This window comes from Perognathus longimembris, chromosome 7 (assembly GCF_023159225.1).
Source record: "Perognathus longimembris pacificus isolate PPM17 chromosome 7, ASM2315922v1, whole genome shotgun sequence".
NCBI lineage: Eukaryota > Metazoa > Chordata > Mammalia > Rodentia > Heteromyidae > Perognathus > Perognathus longimembris.
In genome coordinates, this window is record NC_063167.1 from 13174626 (window position 1) to 13193683 (window position 19058).

Sequence of the window (19058 nt, forward strand, 5' to 3'; positions counted from 1 at the left end):
TTCCCAGTCCTTCCAGGCTGTCACCCCTCAGAGGCAGCTAGAAGCTGGGTTCCTATGGTAATCACTTAGCTTCTTTGTAGTTCTCCCTGTGGGACACGCAGCAAGTCTTAAATGAGGATTTTCTCTTATAGATCCTGAGTGTGTAGTGCGGGGGAGAGTCCCTTTCACGTACAGCATCTTCCTTAGCCAACCTGACAGGCCCAGGAGGAGAGAGATGGAGCTAGATTTGGTATGTGGTACCAAATGCAGCAAAGGCTCCTCCTGTTTAGCCAGTAGTAAGTGGTTAGCATTCAAAGATCCAAATATCGAGATGGGCATGAATGGCTCATGCCTGTAATCCTAGCTATTCAGGAGGCTGGGTTCTGAGAATCTTGGTTCAAAGCCAGCCAGGACAAGAAAGTCTGTGAAACTCTTATTTCCACCAAATTGCTAAAAAAAAAAAAATCAGAAGTCCAGTCATGGTTCAAGTGGTAGAACATTAGTCCTGAGCAAAAGAAGCTCAAGAACAGTGCCCAAGTCCCAAGTTCAAGCCCCAGGACTGGCACAAACAAAACAAGGGTCTATGAGGGGCACAGGTGCAACTCATGCCAAGGCTGTCCCTGGGAGCCCATAGTGGGCTGGGGAAGCCTGGGTGGACCCAAGAAGAACAAGCCAGACAAGGGCTCCCAGGCTACTCTGGGAGTTTGAAAGAGGCGAGGACCACTTTTGGCTGTGTGATGCAGAGCTGGCTTTGTGAAAGGGCAGTATTATGTGCATGCATGCATCATTAAAAACTTTATTTTGTGCGTGTGTGGTGTGAGGAGGATCGAACCCAGGACCTAAGGCATGCTATACTAGCACTCTACTACCAAGCTGCACCTCCAGCTTCATTTATCAGACCTTTTTGAGAGCAGGCCAGCAGTGTGCAAGGAACTTAGGTGAAAGGGAACAAGATGAGTAAGAGACATCCCTGCCTTTTCACTGCCCTTTGACCTAGTCTAGATTCAAGTGAGTTCAGTACAGCACGCTTTAAATACAAAGTATCAGAGGAAAGACTGGTTGTCTGGGATTGGGAAGGAGTGCTGGGCAGTGGAGGTCAGGTTAGTCCTCGGAAGAGGTAGAGATGAGGAAAAAGACAGCCGTGCTGATCACCCATGTGGTCGTGATGAGTAGAAGAGTGGAACTTGATGGACAGAGGAGCCGGGAAGGGATTTCTGGGAAGGGGAGTGCCCTGAGCAGGGACTAGAGGTCAAAAGTCATGGTAGCCATATGCATACTGCTAAGGAATTCAGTCTAGCTAGTCATAAGACATGTGATGGAAGGTGTGATGGTTCATTTTATGTCGACTGATGTGAAGCAGTTTGGCCCAATATTAAGTTGGGAGTGCCTGTGAGGGTGTTTCTGGATAAGATTAGCATTTGATTCAGTAGTCTGAGTAAAACACATCCCTACGTGGGTGGGCCTCCACTAATCCCGTGAAGGCCCTCTTAAAGAGAACAAAAGGGCTGTGCCAGCCCTTTTGTGGCCCCTGCCTGTAATCTTAGCTGCTCAGAAGACTGAGATCTGAAGGTTACCAGCCCAGGCAGGAAAGTCCATGGGACTCTTAGCTACAATGAGTCACAAAAATTTAAAAAAAAAGAAGGAAATAGAGCTGTGGCTCCGTGGTAAACTGCTAGTCTTGAGCAAAAATAACTCTGGGACAGAGCCCAGAACCTGAGTTCAAGCCCCAATAAATTTTTTTAAAAAATCCAAAGTGTTGACTATTGTAGAGCTGACTGCATCTTGATTAGGGAAACATGGTAGGAAAAGATGGGGGGAATAGAGCTGACTCCATCTTGATTATTAGGTCAACCTGACCCCTAAATTCTGCTTCTGTAAATGGCTTGCTTGTTTGTTGCTTACTCTACCCCCTGTGTCAAGCCCCTACATCTGTGCTGTGCTTTTACCTTTAGAAACCCTGCTAACTGAAAGGTCGGGGCTCTCAATCCAGATTCGCTGTGTTGGTGACAGTTGTGAGTCCAGGCTCGAGCTTGCAATAAAGACTCTCATGCACTTGCATCGGAATCGGCTCCTTGGTGGTCTTTGGGGATCCCCAAATCTGGGCATAACATTCCTTAAATAAGGCAGAACATGTCTTGTCTTGGTCTCAAAATGAACATTGACTCTTCCTGGCCTAATGGCCTTTGGTCTAAAACTGAGACACCTTCTCCCCTGGTTCTCAGGCCTTGAGAATGTGAACGTGGACTAAGCCATTGAGTCTCCTGCATCTCCAGCTCTCTGACTCATCCAGCAGATCTTGGGACTTGCCAGACTCTGTAACTGTGAGCCAGTGGTGTATCTATTTATCTGCCTACATCCTGTTGGTTCTGGGAAAGTAGAGTAACTTTGGAATGGCTTGTTGGTAGAGACCCTGGGATGCCTGGTAAAATGAAGACATAGGATAAAACACTAAGGGGTTTTGAGCAGGGGAGCAGCCCAGTTGCAGATGAGATGTAGGAAGATGAAAGCCACCGTGGCTGAAATGCATTAAAGCACAGGTTCTTTTTTGTTGTTTGTCATGGGGCTTGAACTCAGGGCCTGGGCACTGTCCCTGAGTTGTTTCCTTCAAGGCTAGTGCTCTACCATTTTGAGCTACAGAACCACTTCTGGTTTTCTGGTGGTTTATTGGAGATAAGAGTCTGATGGACTTTCCTGCCCTGGCTGGCTTTGTCTCTTGATCCACAGATCTTAGCTAGGATTACAGGCATAAGCCACAGGTGCCTAGCAAAGCAGAGGTCCTTAAAAGAAACTTCTAGAAATGAGATATGACTCTCAAAGATATAGAATCTGCAGTGCAGAAGGATGTTCATGGGTACAGAAATCAAGGACCAGTAGGAGAGTTGGAGAACAAATGTGGAACAGGTAGGACCTGCAAGATGATGTTAGGGAGGCTGAGTAGCTGTATCCTCCACTCTCTTGGTCTCATCCTCACGCTGACTTTCTCCTTATGGTGGGAATCTGGCTGCCAATGTTGCCACCATCACACTGTGCCTCTAGCAGATGGATGCATTGAATAGGACACTAGTGACCATAGTCCAGAACTGAGTCTCTGGGTCCTGTGTCTGTTGCCTGTGATCAAGGCCTGGGTACTGTTCCTGAGATCTTTGGCTCAAGGCTAGCACTCTACCACTTTGAGCCACAGAGCCACTTCTGGTTTTCTGGTGGTTAATTGGAGATAAGAGTCTTATGGACTTGTCTGCTTTTGAACCTCAACCCTCAGATCTCAGCCTCCTGGGTAGCTAGGATTACAGGTACGAGCCACCAGTGCCTAGCCAGCTCCCCCCCCCCCCCCCCCAAGGCTGATGCTCTACTACTACTTAAGACACAGCTCCACTTCTGCCTATTGTGCTTAATTGGGGATAAGAGTTTCATGAACTCTCCTGTCCAGGCTGGCTTCAAACACCAAGATCCTCAGACTTCAGAGTAGCTAGTATTATAGGTGTGAGCCCCTGGTACCCAGCTCATATGTCTATTCTTGCAAATGGAATAAGATTATCTCCTCTAGAGCTAGTTGAGAGGTGGGACAGAAACTGCTCTGGGAGAAGATGAAGTGATGTCACAGGGGATAGAAGGATCGGATCCTGGGACAGGAACTGCAGGTGAAGGGGAGCCCATGACCTATGGGCTGTCCCACCTGCTAATATAAGGCAGCTGTAGGCAGGGGACAGTGGGGGCAGGGCACTGAGAGGCTGGAGCTGGGCTGGCAGTCAAGGACAGGGTAGATGGCGTCCACTTCAGGGCTGGGAAAGGTCATGGAATGACCTCCTGACCGCCACCTAACACAGCAGACAAAGCGCTAAGTGAGCCCTTGTCCTCTGAAGAAAGGCAGGAAAGGCCAAACAGTTGGGTGGCACCCCATCAAGATACTGCTGCTGGAGGAAAGGGCAGACATTGTGTGGGGACACTCACGGAATTGTGAGAAGGGAGGAAGGAAAGGTCATTGCGAGGGAGAAAGCTAGCATTTGCTCCTCAGACTGAAGAAACGAAGTTTCTGCATTTTCCCCAGAGTCAAACATTTATTGTCATCTTCGCTGGGGCTGGGACCTGTAGCTTAGTGGCAGGAACCTTGCCTAGCATGATGAAGCTTCTGCAATCCATCCCCAGCACAGAAAAGAAATTTATAATAGCCCAAACAACCTAAATTCCAACAGTGGGAGATCGGGTAAATATTGTAGGCCCACACAGCAAAATGCAACTTTTATCAATGATGTTTTGTTTGGCTGGGAAAGATGTTCACAACATAGCCCTCCCCTCCCTTTCAGTACTTGGGATTGAACTCAGGATTTTTCTTTTGCTAGGTGGGTGCTCTTTTTGCTGTGGATATGTATTTCTTGATTTTTTTATTTTTATTTTTTTGCCAGTCCTGGGGCTTGGAGTCAGGGCCTGAGCACTGTCCCTGGCTTCTTTTTACTCAAGGCTAGCACTCTGCCACTTGAGCCACAGCGCCACTTCTGGTCGTTTTCTGTATATGTGGTGCTGGGGAATTGAACCCAGGGCCTCATGTATATGAGGCAAGTACTCTTGCCACTAGGCCATATCCCCAGCCCCAAAAGTCTTTCTTTTTTTTTTGGCCAGTCCTGGGGCTTGGACTCAGGGCCTGAGCACTGTCCCTGGCTTCTTTTTGCTCAAAGCTAGCACTCTGCCACTTGAGCCACAGTGCCACTTCTGGCCATTTTCTGTATATGTGGTGCTGGGGAATCGAACCCAGGGCCTCATGTATAAGAGGCAAGCACTCTTGCCACTAGGCCATATCCCCAGTCCTATTTCTTGATTTTTAAAATAAACACATTTTAATGAATCCTGATGAGAAAATACAAAAACACACCTTGGCAGGTGAGGAAGACACTGGTATTACTCCTTAATGTTCATAGGTCCTACTTGCACAGAAATGATTTGTTAAAAAAACAACAACAACCTTCATTTGCTGCATATTGAATCTCGATTTCCATAGATGACTCAGAATGATAATATCAGATTCATGCCAGCCTACCAGAAACTAACATTTCTGGTGAGAATATTTCATTTCTGAATTTGTTTTAACCCCTGGCCTGTCTTCTTATCCTCCATGTAATTTCGTTTCTCTTTAGCCACCTGAAGTGAGGAGTTGGAAATATTTTTGGGTAGGAGAGGCACAGCCCATGAAGATGACTGGGCACCCCCTCAGGGGTGATGAGAGGGCTGTGGTTTCTACTTCCACCTTGAGGTACCAGTGATCCCCCTATGCAGAGTCACTAAGGGAGCTACAGAAAGAAGAGACCATGACAGGCAGAGTGAGCACCACTCCTGCAGGCTAGAAGGCACCTAGAGTTCCATAGTGCAGACTAGACAAACCACCGACTCCTTTTTTTTAATTGGCACAAACAGTTATCTTTTTTTTTCTCCCAAACTCTCAAGAATTTCATTTCACTGTGCATCACATAAAACACAGCCCTTATAACAAGACATGCTATACATAATGCCCTCAGAATCATGGATTGCTTTTCTTTGTCTTCATCTTTTTTCCCTGACCTGCAGGGGTTGGAGTCTCTTTTATTTCTTCGTTCACACTGGATACAGGATGTTTAAAATCTATTTCCTCATCTTTTTTTTTTTGGTCTCTTTTTTTGTCAGTCGTGGGGCTTGAACTCTGGACCTGGGTGTTGTCCTGAGCTCTTCAGCTCAAGGCTAGGGCTCTACCACTTGAGGCACAGCACTACTTCTGGTTTTCTGGTGGTTAACTGGAGATAAGAATCTCATGGACTTTCCTGCCCCAGCTGCCTCTTGGGTAGCTAGGATTATGAGGTGTGAGCCACCAGAGCCCAGCTTCTATTTTATCATCTTTATCACTCAATTCAGCCACTTCTGATGGATGTTCATTTCTCCAAAAATGTTGGTGTACAAACTGGGGTGGGGCCTTGGCTATTCACAGACTTTTTTGGGGTGTTTTCTGAAGGAGCTTTTTTTCTTTGTTAGGCATGCTTGAACCCTTTCTTTTAGATATACCCAGTGAAGAAAAACTATAATCAATTCCTTTTGCAGCTACTTTCTTCCTCAGTTTTCTTTCCTTTTAAATCACGCCCCCAGCCCCATCTTTTGTACAAAATTCATGTCCTGATCACAGCACTTCACTGCTGGGTATGTGGGATAATGAAATGGAACATTCCATTTTTTCAAAAAGTTTTTCATTTACTTTTTCTGGTGGTATAAAATGACGTACTAGGATTCTACCCCCAAATGCATAGCCTCTGCTATTTCCAGTCCTTTTACTTCTGGACAATCTGAATCTTGTAATAATGTCGAACTGGGAGAAATAAACCTGGATCTGATTTTCTTTCTTTTTTTTTTTTTTTTTTTTGCCAGTTCTGGGCCTTGGACTCAGGGCCTGAGCACTGTCCCTGGCTTCTTTTTGCTCAAGGCTAGCACTCTGCCACTTGAGTCACAGCACTACTTCTGGCCATTTTCTGTATATATGGTGCTGGGGAATTGAACCCAGGGCTTCATGCATACGAGGCAAGTGCTCTTGCCACTAGGCTATATCCCCAGCCCCCCTGCATCTGATTTTCATGAAATGCTTTAGGTAGGTGGCCCACAAAGATCACTCTGGGAGTAAGATTGTCTTTTTTGTTGTTTTTCTTTTTGTCTTAGTGATACACAGATGAACCTGCACCATGTCCTTCTGGAAATCTTTCCATGGGATCAGCAACAGAATAGCCACATCTGGAGTGACAGAGGCCACTAGGTCAAAAGTGAGCAGGAACTCTAACTATACATGGCATCCCTGAAATGCCCGCCTTGGTTATTCTTTTTTTTTTTTTTTGGCCAGTCCTGGGCCTTGGACTCAGGGCCTGAGCACTGTCCCTGGCTTCTTCCCGCTCAAGGCTAGCACTCTGCCACTTGAGCCACAGCGCCGTTTTCTGTATATGTGGTGCTGGGGAATCGAACCTAGGGCCTCGTGTATCCGAGGCAGGCACTCTTGCCACTAGGCTATATCCCCAGCCCTGCCTTGGTTATTCTTGAGACCGAATTTTGCTTTATGAGATCCTCCTACTTGTGCTTTCTGATGTTTTTTGGGTTTAGAGAAACATACCACCACCCAACTATGGATTGAGATAGGCTAGCCTCAAACCACAATCCTCCAGTTTCTGCCTTTCATAACTAGGATTACAGGCTTGACATACTGCACTGGGCCACTATGTAGCTCTAAGAGAGAAAAGTGGATTATAGCCTTTAAAAAATCTAAATGTATACCACTTAAACAAATGAATATATTTCTCTTAAATAAACTTGCTAAGTAGTATGATATTGTAGTGGACAACTATAGCCAGCTTTCTTAGTGCAGATCCCAATTTGGCCACTACTTGGCTTGATAGCCTTGCACAAGTCCCTTAATACTTCTGAGCAACTATAAAATGAGGCTAATAGTTCTTAACTGAGAAGGTGGCATATTAAATTAGTTACTGTAGCACCTTGCCTTTAGTAAACACTCAAAAATTTAGTTAGTCAGGTGTGGTGGTACATGCCTGTAATCCCAGTTATTTGTGAGGTTGACATGGGTTTGAAGCCAACCCAGGCAAAAAGTTAGCTTGATCTCATTTCAACAAACAGACCTGGTGGTGGTGCATACTTGGATTTGTAGGAGGCCTAAGTACAGGGATAGTGACCTAAGGCTGATTGATCCCTGGCAAAAACCTTATCTGAAAACTACCTTAAAAAAATAGTGGTGCCGGGTGCTGGTGGTTCATGCCTGTAACCCTAGCTACTCAGGAGGCTGAGATCTGAGGATGGAAGTTCAAACCCAGCCGGAGCTGGAAAGTACGTGAGACTCTTATTTCCTATTAACCACCAGAAATCCAGAAGTGGCGCTGTGGCTCCAGTGGTAGAGAGAGCACTAGCTTTGAGCTGAAGCGCTCAGGGACAGTGCCCAGGCCCAGAGTTCAACCCTATGACTGGAAAAAAAAAGTGGTTTGGCAAAAAATCAGCTTTTGTCTATTTATCTGTCTATTTATTTATTTTTGTGCTTGCCCTGGGGCTTGAACTCAAGGCTTGAACTTTTAGTTAGCTCTCCCCTACCCCCTTTTGAGGCTTGAGCTCTGGCCCATGAACTCTACTTGTCTCACAGCTGGGACTAGCTGCTTGGCTGAGGTCTGAGGACCATGGTTCAAAGCCAGCCCAGGCAGAAAAGTTCATTTGACTCTTCTCTCCAAGTAATAAGCAAAATGCCACAAGTGAAGCTGTGGCTCAAATGGTCCAATGTCTGCCTTGAGCAAAAAGCTAAGTCTTAGTACCAGCAAAGAAAACAGAAAAAGTAATCAATAAGTAAACTATTGTAATTTTTTCTATTATTGGAATCTGAACTCTAGACTCCACACTTACTAGGTAGGCATGCTACTCCTTGAGCCACACTTCCAGCCATAAGTGAACTGCTTTAAGATAAGTTACTTTTCTCCAACATTAGAAAGTTCCAGAGAATAAGACAGGCAAGACCCCCTGTTCTCTGAAGCTCAGTAGCACACTAGCAGGGAAGAGCTAATAAACAGGTGTTGTGAACTTAGACGTTAGCATGGTGTGGGCAGGTGGTGATATTTGAGGGCTGGGAGGTAACAAAGAAAGGTTCAGGCCATCAAAACAAGGCCTTGTGATGGAAACCAAGTCTAAAATTCCAAAGAAAACCTGTGTGGTCAGAGGCACTGAGATGAGAAGAGTGGTATTTAGCTCTCTGGTCCATGCACTGAAAACAGGTTTCTCTCTGGGCATCAAGGAACCATGTTTTTTCAGTGTGAGCTCCTCAGGATCAACTTGTCTTTGAGAAGCAAAAATTAAACAAGCAATCCAACAACCAACACCAGAATAAAACCCTCATTGGTGATACTTTGACAAAATAAGCGTTAATAAACAGATAAGTAAATGCAATGGGTGATATGCAAATTCAAGAAGAACTCAAATCCTGTAATTCTTTAGGAAGGGCAAGTCAAAGTTCAAAATAAACGCTAGGGTAGGAATGTGGTTTACAGGCAGAATGCTGGATTCCTCAGTACCACATAAAAAATAAATAAAATTAATTTTGAGCTGGGAATGTATCTTAGTGGTAGAGTGCTTGCCTAGCATACATGAAGCCCTGGGTTCCATTCCTCAGTACCACATAAACAGAAAAAGCTGGACGTAGCATTGTGGCTCAAGTGGCAGAGTGCTACCCAGGCCCGGAATTCAAGCCCCAGGACTGGGAAAAAGGAAACAAAACCACCACCACCAACAGAAAACACCAGGAAACTGGTGGGGTGGGTGAAGGGGAGATGGGCAGACTAATGACTAGAAGGGGAAAGAATGCAGTCAAGAATCCAATGTATATCTTACAAAATTCTAAGGAAAGTGAGAGAAAGTATGTGTTGGGAGGGATAGATGAGAATGTTGAAAGCGGTGACATTGATCAAGATGCACTGTATTCCTAAACTGCTTTGCTAAACTCTTTCGTACAACTGCTCAAGATAATAAAGACAAATAAATAAAAGTTCCTGACAGTTCTGTGCATACCCTGGTTTACAGTCAATTAGCAATGGAGCCAAGGGAAGCTGCGGCTGAGCGCAAACGGGAGTGTGCAAGGCGTGCAGTCCTGCGCGTGTGCGGCGGGCGGGCGGAGCCAGAATTAATCTCCGCCCTGCTCCAGTCCCATCTTTCTCATGGTCCCTCCTACTTCTGCCAGCACCCAACCGTACGTCTCTTGCGTGCTGACGTCAGGTGCGTGCCCCTGTCCGGCAGTCGAGGAGACCCCGCGCAGTGCTGCCAACGCCCCGGCGGAGAAGCTGAGGTGAGTGCGGGGCCCGAGGCTCCCCGCGGGAGCGGCTATCCCCGCAGTTGCGTTCCCGCCGCGCGTTCCCCTGCTTGTCTTGGTCCTCGAGGGCGCTCTCATCTCCGGGATCCCGGGACTTGAGAACACTGAGGCGGGTGGAGGACACGCCGAGCTCGCGTCCGCCCGCGGCTGGACTCGCGCCGGTCCGTGTTCTGAGGAGCCCGAGGCGGGCTCGCGGCGGGGCAGCGCGGGGCGCCCGGCCGCTCGGCCGGCGGGAGGAGCGCCGTCGCCGCTCCGCGACTCTCGGTGCCGGCCGAGGGCGCGGTCAGCCCGGGTTGTCACCGGGCGGCAGCGGAAGGAAGGGGTCACACCCATCCTGCCGGCTCCCCTCCCCCTCCGGCCGGTCGTGGGCTCCCGGGCGGTCGGGCCGGGACTTGGGGACCCGGAGCCCACGGAGCCGCTTGCGGACCGCCTGGCGGACTGGGCCGGGCGGCCGGGGCTCGGAGGCCGCGTTCAGCCTCCTGCTCCCGGGCTTGGACTTCCTGCTTCGCCCGGCGCCGCCACCGCGGACATTTTGCGGCGGGCGGGGGAGGGGAGCGGCATTGCGGCCTCGGTGGGGCGGGGGCCCGCGCCGGCTGCCCGAGTCCGGCCCGCCGCGCGCCCCGCCGCCACCCCCAGCCCGGCGCCTCGCCCTCGGCCCGGAGGGCGCTTGCGCTCCGGGGCTCCGGACCCCCGTTCCCCGCCCGGAGTCCACTTCCCAGTGTAGCCACCCGTGTCTCCCTCCAAACTCTGCCCCGGCCTACCTGCTGCGGTTCCCTCTCGGGGAGTTACCGAACCTCCCCCCGGAGGCCACGGTGTGGCCGCTAGTTTAATTCCTCTTACTAGGAGGAAATTTTCTTTGTTCGTTGTCTTTTTTGTTTCTTTCTTTTTTTTCCCCTCCCCTTTAAGTCCAAGAGACATGCTGTGTGGAGCATTACGTCATAGCAATATAAGGAGAGAGAGTTTTAACTCCTACAAGTCAGACTTAGCAAATTAAAACAGCATCTTACAGGTTTTGTGGGTCACTCTTGCTGCCAGCTTCCCAACACATCGTTTGCAGAGGGGATTTTTTCTTTTTTTGGAAATGTCACCTGCTGTGTTTATGACCGCATCTCATGCATCTCCAATACCGGAAAGTTCAAAATCTCAGGGTCGGGTTTTTGCCAGGGCCTTATGTTTAAAGGCCTACCTTGACTACTCAGAGTGAATTTATTTGTGGGAGTAGTTCTTTGATCCAAAATGACATTCCCTGATTAACTTTTCCTCTATGGCTTACTTGATGTAGACAATTTGTCCAAGTTGACTCAAGTGCATTGTGACAAAGCTGTGCTTTTCCGCTTATTCTTTACTAGTTAAGAGTTGCACCTAAAATATTGTTCTTTTCAGTTTTGTCACTAAAATTTACTTTGGGATTTTTAGCCAGAAAGAACTTAATATTTTTAGTCTTTTGAGATCACAGTTTTTGTTTAAGAAGGTCTGGTGCATCCAGAATGTTGTCTCTTTGACTAGGGTCCGGTAGCACAGATACTAAAACACTATAAACCAGATGAGATTGTGTTGTATATAATGAATGTACTGTCATAATGATAGCTGAATCGGGACAGGTATTTTCCTACTGTTGCTCATTTTTGTAGAGATCAGATTGCTTGTCAAGAAACACCTAAAAGGAGTGGTAGGTAGATTGAAATTAGCCTTCGGTAAAGTGTTGCAGACACTTCTGTAGGTGTTACAGACCATTAGATAGGTGTGGAACCTAGATCTTCTGAAACACATATGTTAGCCTTAATGTAGTGTCTTATTTTAGGAATGTAAATTTGGGACACATACTGCCATATTTTTTGTCTTCCATATTTAAGAGTTTATAAATACTCCAATTTGTATTAAAATACAACAGCTTGAATGTACAGTGCTTACACTTGAGACAAGATAAGAGATTAGTATTACAATGGGCTCTTTTCCAATAATTTCTTCAAAACCTGAAAGTAGATCTTCTGTTAAAGCTCTCTTTTTTTTTTTTTTTTTTTTTTTTTTTTTGCCAGTCCTGGGCCTTGGACTCAGAGCCTGAGCACTGTCCCTGGCTTCTTTTTGCTCAAGGCTAGCACTCTGCCACTTGAGCCACAGCACCACTTCTGGCCATTTTCTATATATGTGGTGCTGGAGAATTGAACCCAGGGCTTCATGAGGCGAGCACTTTACCACTAGGCCATATTCCCAGCCCCTGTTAAAGCTCTTAAAACCTTTTCATGTTAGGACTGATATTTGTACTTAGAAAATTTTATGAGATTAGGAATCCAGGTGTTACAGCATAGAGTATTATGTTCACTTAATTACCAGTAAGACCCATTAGGACCAAATCTTGAAGTTTTTGCTAATCTCAAGATTCCTTTTCATGATGTCAGAAACGTGTTACTAGTTTTGTTGTTGTTTGTTTTTTTAATTTTGCCCATCCTGGGGCTTGAACTCAGGGCCTGGGCAGTGTCCCTCAGCTTCTTTTGCTCAAGGCTAGCGCTTTACTACTTGAGCCACAGCACTGCTTTTGGCTTTTTGAACCCAGGGCTTCATGAATGCTAAGCAAGCATTCTACCACTAAGCCACATTCCCAGCCGTAGTTACTTTTAAGATAGGTCTACTAAGATAATTTTTTGATCCAAGAGCTGTCAGATTTGGAAAACTTTATTTTGCTTCTCTGAGGAGTAGTATAGACCTTCTGTTTTAAAGTAGAAGTCAAATTGTAAATTTATCTATTAATTTAAGCCTCATTCCCGGAGCTTGAATTTAGGGAATGGGTGCTGTCCCTGAGCTTTTTTGCTCAAATCTAATGGTGTACCACTTCCACACCTCCATTACCGGCTTTCTGATGGTTAATTGGAGATAAGAGTTTCATACAGACTTTCTTGCCCCTCCTGGCTCTGAACTGTAATCCTCAGATCTCAACCTCCTGAGTCCATAGACTTACAGGTGTGAGCCACTGGTGCACGGCGTATACTTTTATTTTTAGATACATTTGAGCTAGGCACAGTAGCTCATGGCAGTAATCCCAGCATACTCAGCAGGCTGAGGCAGGAGGACAATGAGTTCCAGGCCACCCTGGGTGCTTAGTGAGAAAGAGAAGAAAAAGAAATAGACTTAGAAAGAAAAGAAAATATATTTAAAATGCATTTCTCTTCTGTTGTAGGGCCTTACTTCCTTCTTTCCTTTTTTCCCCCATCTCTCTCTTTCGCTTCTCTTTCTGATAAAGAGCAACTTCATCACTTTAGGCTATAAGTCTTCCTCTGAAGGAGAGGGAAAGTTAATATTGTGTTCACTAACAAATAGCTCTATGAATCCCTGTGTTAAAGTGCTCCATCTAGTCTAAGCTTTTGGGATAATGCCTATGTAGTGTTCTGTTTGTAAAATATTTGTTGTCAGTTTCTCCTATTAAAATGTAATTTCCAGGAAGACAGACCTTTGGCTTGGTCACCTCTTTAACCTCTAGCACCTAGGATACTGCCAAACAAATGGTAGGTTCTAATAAATATTTGTCAAATATTTGTGTATTTGATGTCTGAAGTTCTAACATTTTCCTTCTGTGCATATCCTATAGGTCTTTATGCTGTGTTTCTTGAGACAACTTTTGTGCTTGATCAGCCATATCTGTATTTGGACTCTTTGAAATGATGATTACTAATCTCCTCTTGCTTGACCTTGTCCATCTGTTTCATCCAGTGTCTTCTGCAGCTGCCTATCTGGACAATTTTCCATCACTTAGAAAATCTTCTGATGACTAAGTCTCTTTCCTAAAAAGTACCCAGACATAATATTCTTTCTTTCTTTCTTTCTTTGTTTATCAGTAGCATATCTTTGACTCTTTACAGCATCAAATTCTTGATCACATTATGTTTTGCCTCTTATGAGTTTCTACTTTTACTCATTTCTTTAGTCCAAAGTATTTTAACTAAAGCAATTTTCATTAGTGTCGTTTCAGCTGTGTTTGCCAGTGCTATTGTAAACCCCAGATGTCAGAACTCTTCACTGGTCACCTTTAGGACATTGGTTTCAAATTGCTTATTCCATGAAGTGAAACCAAATGTTTTACCACCAGAATAGTATTGTTATTTATAGTTTTATTTTATTAAAACACTTTTCTTTTTGGCAGTACTAGGGTTTGAACTCAGGGTTTGGGGCTTCACTAATGCCCCTGTCCCTACTTTCAGTCTTACAAAAATGTTTTGTTTTTTTTGGCCAGTCCTGGGGCTTGGACTAAGGGCCTGAGCACTGTCCCTGGCTTCTTTTTGCTCAAGGCTAGCACTCTGCCACTTGAGCCACAGCGCCACTTCTGGCCATTTTCTGTATATGTGGTGCTAGGGAATTGAACTCAGGGCCTCATGTATATGAGGCAAGCACTCTTGCCACTAGGCCATATCCCCAGCCCCACAAAAATGTTTTAATCCAATATTTGGCATAAGCTATTGTGCTTAACATGTTAACATGTTGGTGCTTTGTCACCTGATGAGAATCTTTGGTTTAGGCTATTAACTTTTTTTTTTTTTTTTTTAAACTAATGTCAGTTGTGGGGCTTGAAATCAGGACCTGGGTCGCTGTCCCTGAGCTCTTTTGTTCAAGGCCAGTGCTCTACCACTTTGAGCCACAGCTTCACTTCCCGTTTTCTGGTGGTTAATTGGACTCTTATGGATTTTCCTGCCTGGGCTGGCTTTGAAAAACAATCCTCAGATCTCAGCCTCCTGAGTAGCTAGGACTATAGGCATGAGCCACCAGCACCTGCCTCATCTTTATTCTTTAACACCTTACGCTTTAGCACTTAGGTCATGTTCTCAAAAGTAAGCTATTTATTTCTATTTGCTGTTTTAATTATGCTCTGTATTCTTGAGAGATACAGTATTATAATGAATAAAAGTGTAGAACTACCTCATTTCCTCTCTGGAACCAGACTGCCTGAGTTCTAATACTGGCTCTGTCTTTTACTAACTGCAGTCTAGGTTAGTTTAGCTCCTGTAGAGTAAGGCTAAGCAGTGGTGCCTAGAAGATATACGATTACTTATCTGTATTGTCTTGTATAGGCATTTCCTCTGTTACAAACCTCTTAGACCCACCACTCACCTTTGAGAACCACGGATAAACATTTTAATAACCACTTCTCTTGAAAACTAATCTAATGAATTCATAAAAAATTTAAATGTAGTAGGGATTGTCCCCTTTACATTCTGACTTTTACCAGTATCATAAAAGCAAAGCTGTCACCAGGTGCTGTGGCTCTTGCTGGTAATCCTGTTTACTCAAGAGGCTGAGATCTGAGGATAAAGGTTTGAAGTCAGCCAAGGCAGAAGAGTCTGTGAGAAGGGGGTAACAATGTTTGACAAGAAATGTACTCATTACCTTACATATGTTACTATAATCCCTCTGTATATCACCTTGACAATTAAAAAAAAGAAAGTCTGTGAGACTATTTTCCAAGTTACCAGCAAAGAACTGTAAGTGGAGATGTGGTTGAAGTGGTAGAGTGCCAGCCTTGAGGCAGAAAAGCTAAGCAAGAGCATGAGGCCCCGAGTTCGTGCCTCACTACTGGCACACATAGACAAAATGGGGCAAACCCCCCAAAAGTGTGGATAACAATTAGGCAGTGTGTACTTTCTGGAACCAGCAGCGTAGACTACCTAGGAGCGCATTAGAAATTTCAGGCTCTATCCCAGTCTTACTGAACTAGAATTTGTATTTTTCCAAGTTCCCCATGTTATTTTTATGTAATAGTGTTTTTTGGGATTTTTTTTTTTTTTTGGCAATATGGTACTGGAGATTGAGGCAAATGTTCTGCCACTGAGCTACATCCTCAACCTATATTAAAGTTTGAAGCACTCTTTCAAGACTAGAGTGATGTCTTTAAATACTTTAGAAAACTATTAAACTATTAAATTGCTGTTATAAAGGTGAAATACAGAGTGGTTACCATTTCATGAGTCAGGTAAATGAGTACATTTCTTTTTGGGTAATGTCACCCCTTCCTTCACTCTTGCCCAGTTTTTCCTTCCTGTCCCTGCCCACAAGTTGTATAGTTCATTTTCAATACAGTGTCTACTGAGTACCACTGTTGCACTTGTTCACTCTTTGTCCCTTTATTTCTGTACCCCTCCTTACTCTCACAAAGACAGATAAAGGAACAAACAAGAGAAAAATGAAATTAAAAACCCTCTCATTTCCATTTTCTGGAGTTCATTTTGATAAATATTGTTTTATATATTCAGAGGCACATAGGCATTGTACCTTTGTGTTCCTCCCCTAAGAATGCCAGTCTTGAACCTCAATCTTCCCATCTCAGCATATTGAGTAGCTAGGATTACAGGTATGAGTCACCAGCTCCCAGCCCTTGCTTTTTCTTTACTGAAACATAGCATTCCCTCCCTCCCTCCCTCCCTCCCTCCCTCCCTCCCTCCCTCCCTCCCTCCCTCCCTCCCTCCCTGTTTGTTTTATTGTTTATTTATGCCAGTCCTGGGGCTTGAACTCAGGGCCCTGAGCTTTCTTTTGTTGAAGGCTAGCACTCTATCACTTGAGCCATAGCACCACTTCCAGATTTTTCTGTTTATGTGGTACTGAAGAATCGAACCCAGGGCTTCATGCATGCTAGGCAAGCACTCTACCACTAAGCCACATTCCCAACCTCTAACGTGGTTTCTTTTAAGTGATACCATAATTTGTTGTAAGAGTTATAATCTGCTAATGAATCTGAAGTGTTTGGTTTTTAAAGGAATTAATAGTTTCTTGTGAATCACCTCATTATCAAGAGCTAATGAATTTTTCTTTGGGGGGGGGTGGATTTGAGGGACCAGACTTTGAAATCAAGGCCTAGTGCTCTTGTGCTCTTGTTTGGTTTTCTTGCTTGTCGTCTCCAGCCTTTTTGCTGGTTAATTGTAAATGGAATCTTAAGGACTTTTTGTGTCCAGGCTGGCTTTGAACCTTGATTCTTCTGTTTTCAGCCTTTTGAGTAGCTAGGATTATAGGTGTGAGCCCCTAGTGTCTGGCACTGAGTGTTGGAGAGTATAAATTCTTAAGGTGCCACTGACCGCTTAGTAATAGGTAATCACATTCTAGTGGAGTATGTGAATTATCTGTTTGAATGTAAATGCCATTTTATTGAAAGTTAATTGCTGTGAACAGTAATAGTACTATATATCAGGAGACTTCATGTTGGTTATGAAAGTTTAGATGAAACACTGAGTTGATATTAAGCTGGTCCAGTGTAAAAAGGTGTTTCTGGTTTCATTACTGATGTAATTACCATATCTTCAGTCTTGGGGGCCAGGGAATGTTGATTAAAAGCTAATCTTTTAAAGTTGCCATCTTGAAAAAAAATATTTTTTCAGGATTAAACTCCCACCCTTCCTCCCCTCCTGACTTTTTGTTGTGATCCTGAGGTTTGAACTCAGATCATTATGCTTGTATAAGCAGGCACTCTGTCACTGGGACCATGCCCCACCCTTTTGGCTTTAGTTATTTTCCAGGTAGAGTTTTGTGATTTTTACTCAGGCTAGCCTGTACTTTGATCCTTCTATTTATATTTCTTGTAGCTGGGTTGACAGGCATGAACCACCATGCCTATCTTTTTTCGTTGCTATGGGATTTCAATTAACTTTTTCCTCCTGTAGTGTCCTCAAACTATAATTCTCTTGATCTCTGCCTTGAGTATCTGAGTTTACAAACATGAACCTCTGTGGCCGGCTCCTCTTTCTTTATATAGCTCAGGCTGTCCTTGAACTCAAGATCGTTCTGCCTTAACCCCCTCTGGGTGCGGGGATTGCAGGTGTACATCATCATTTCTGACTTGTTCTTGTTCCTTAAACTGTTAGATGTATTAAAATTTTGTCATCACTATCTTCTTGAAGTATGTGTTATAGAGTAATGATTTTCAACCCCTTTTAAGCCAATCACTCACTTTTAAGACAATCACTGTCTGCCACCATGGGGTACAAGGAGATGCTGGTTTTGATTGGATAGAGGCCCTATGGACCCACAATTCCAAGAGAATGGGACGATAATCTCTCAGGCACACTAGTGCCCATTCTCTGTTCTAAGTGGCAGTCCAAAGCTATCTATTGTTGGGTACAAAGCCACGTTCATTTTCACTATTTGTTACTCTTTGTGAGAAGTCTGAGAGCAATTCAATGAACAGATGAAAGCAGAGGAAGAAGTGGAGGTAGAGTAAAAGAAAATACTGTGCTAGTGTTGAGGAATATGAGAAGAGGATATATGTAGTAAAAGAAAGCACAAGCTGTCATCCATTTGCTGTGTTGGTTGGCAATTTCACACTATTTGTAGTATTTTTAGTTTATTTTTAAATCTGTTTTAAAGCAGATGAAGAGTGGGAAGATGAAGAGAATGAAATTTCTTTAAGAATGATGAATATCTCTGATTCCAGTGGCTGTCAGCCATCATTGGTTCACTAGCTAAATGCTGACTGAGAAGAGCTAAGTTTTAAACCTTTCTGAAGTAGAATCAAACCATTTCTGTTATTTAACTACTTCCCCCCCCCCCCCCCAGATTTTATTGTAGAGTTTATGAGTAACAGTTTATTTGCCTTTTTTTTTTGGCCAGTCCTGGGGCTTGGACGCTAGGCTTGAGCACTGTCCTGAGCTGCTGTTGCTCAAGGCACTATAGTATTCTACCATTGAGCCACAGTGCCACTTGGGGCTTTTTCCGTTTATGTGGTACTGAAGAATTGAACCCAGGGCTTCATGCATGCTAGGCAACCACTTTTCCACTAAGCCACATTCCCAGCCCTTATTATTTGCGATACTGGAAATCAAATCCAAGATCTTTCCCATTCTAGGCTGTACCACCAAGGTATACCTCTAGCCTAACACAGAGAGAGAGACACACACACACACACACAGAGACGGACAGACATACAGAGCCAGCACAAATGCCAGTCTTGGAGCTTAAACTCAGGACCTGAGTGCTGTCCAGCTTTTTGTTGGTTAATTGGAGTCTCTGATATGCTGGGAATATGGCTTAGTGGTAGAGTGCTTGCCTAGCATACTTCAAGTCCTGGGTTTGATTCCTCAGCATCCCACATAAACAGAAAAAGCTGGAAATGGTGTTGTGGCTCAAGTGGTAGAGTGCTAGCCTTGAGCAAATATAAGCTCAGGGACAGTGTTCAGGCCCTGAGTTCAAGCCCCAGGACTGGCCAGAAAAAAAGTCTCAGAGACTTCCCTGCTCTGACTGGTTTTTGAATCATGATCTTCAGGTCTCA

At 44.6% G+C, this 19058-nt stretch overlaps 1 protein-coding gene and 1 pseudogene across 1 annotated transcript in view; one reads left to right on the forward strand and one right to left on the reverse strand.

Moving 5' to 3' along the window:
* Window positions 1-5363: 5363 nt before the first annotated feature.
* On the reverse strand, window positions 5364-10156 carry LOC125355645 (annotated as a pseudogene).
* Window positions 9669-19058, forward strand: part of Cdc42 (cell division cycle 42) — a 42980-nt gene continuing 33590 nt past the window's right edge. The window contains exon 1 of the mRNA XM_048350452.1: window positions 9669-9799. The gene's annotated coding sequence lies outside the window, so the exon portion shown is untranslated. The remainder of the gene's footprint in view (window positions 9800-19058) is intronic.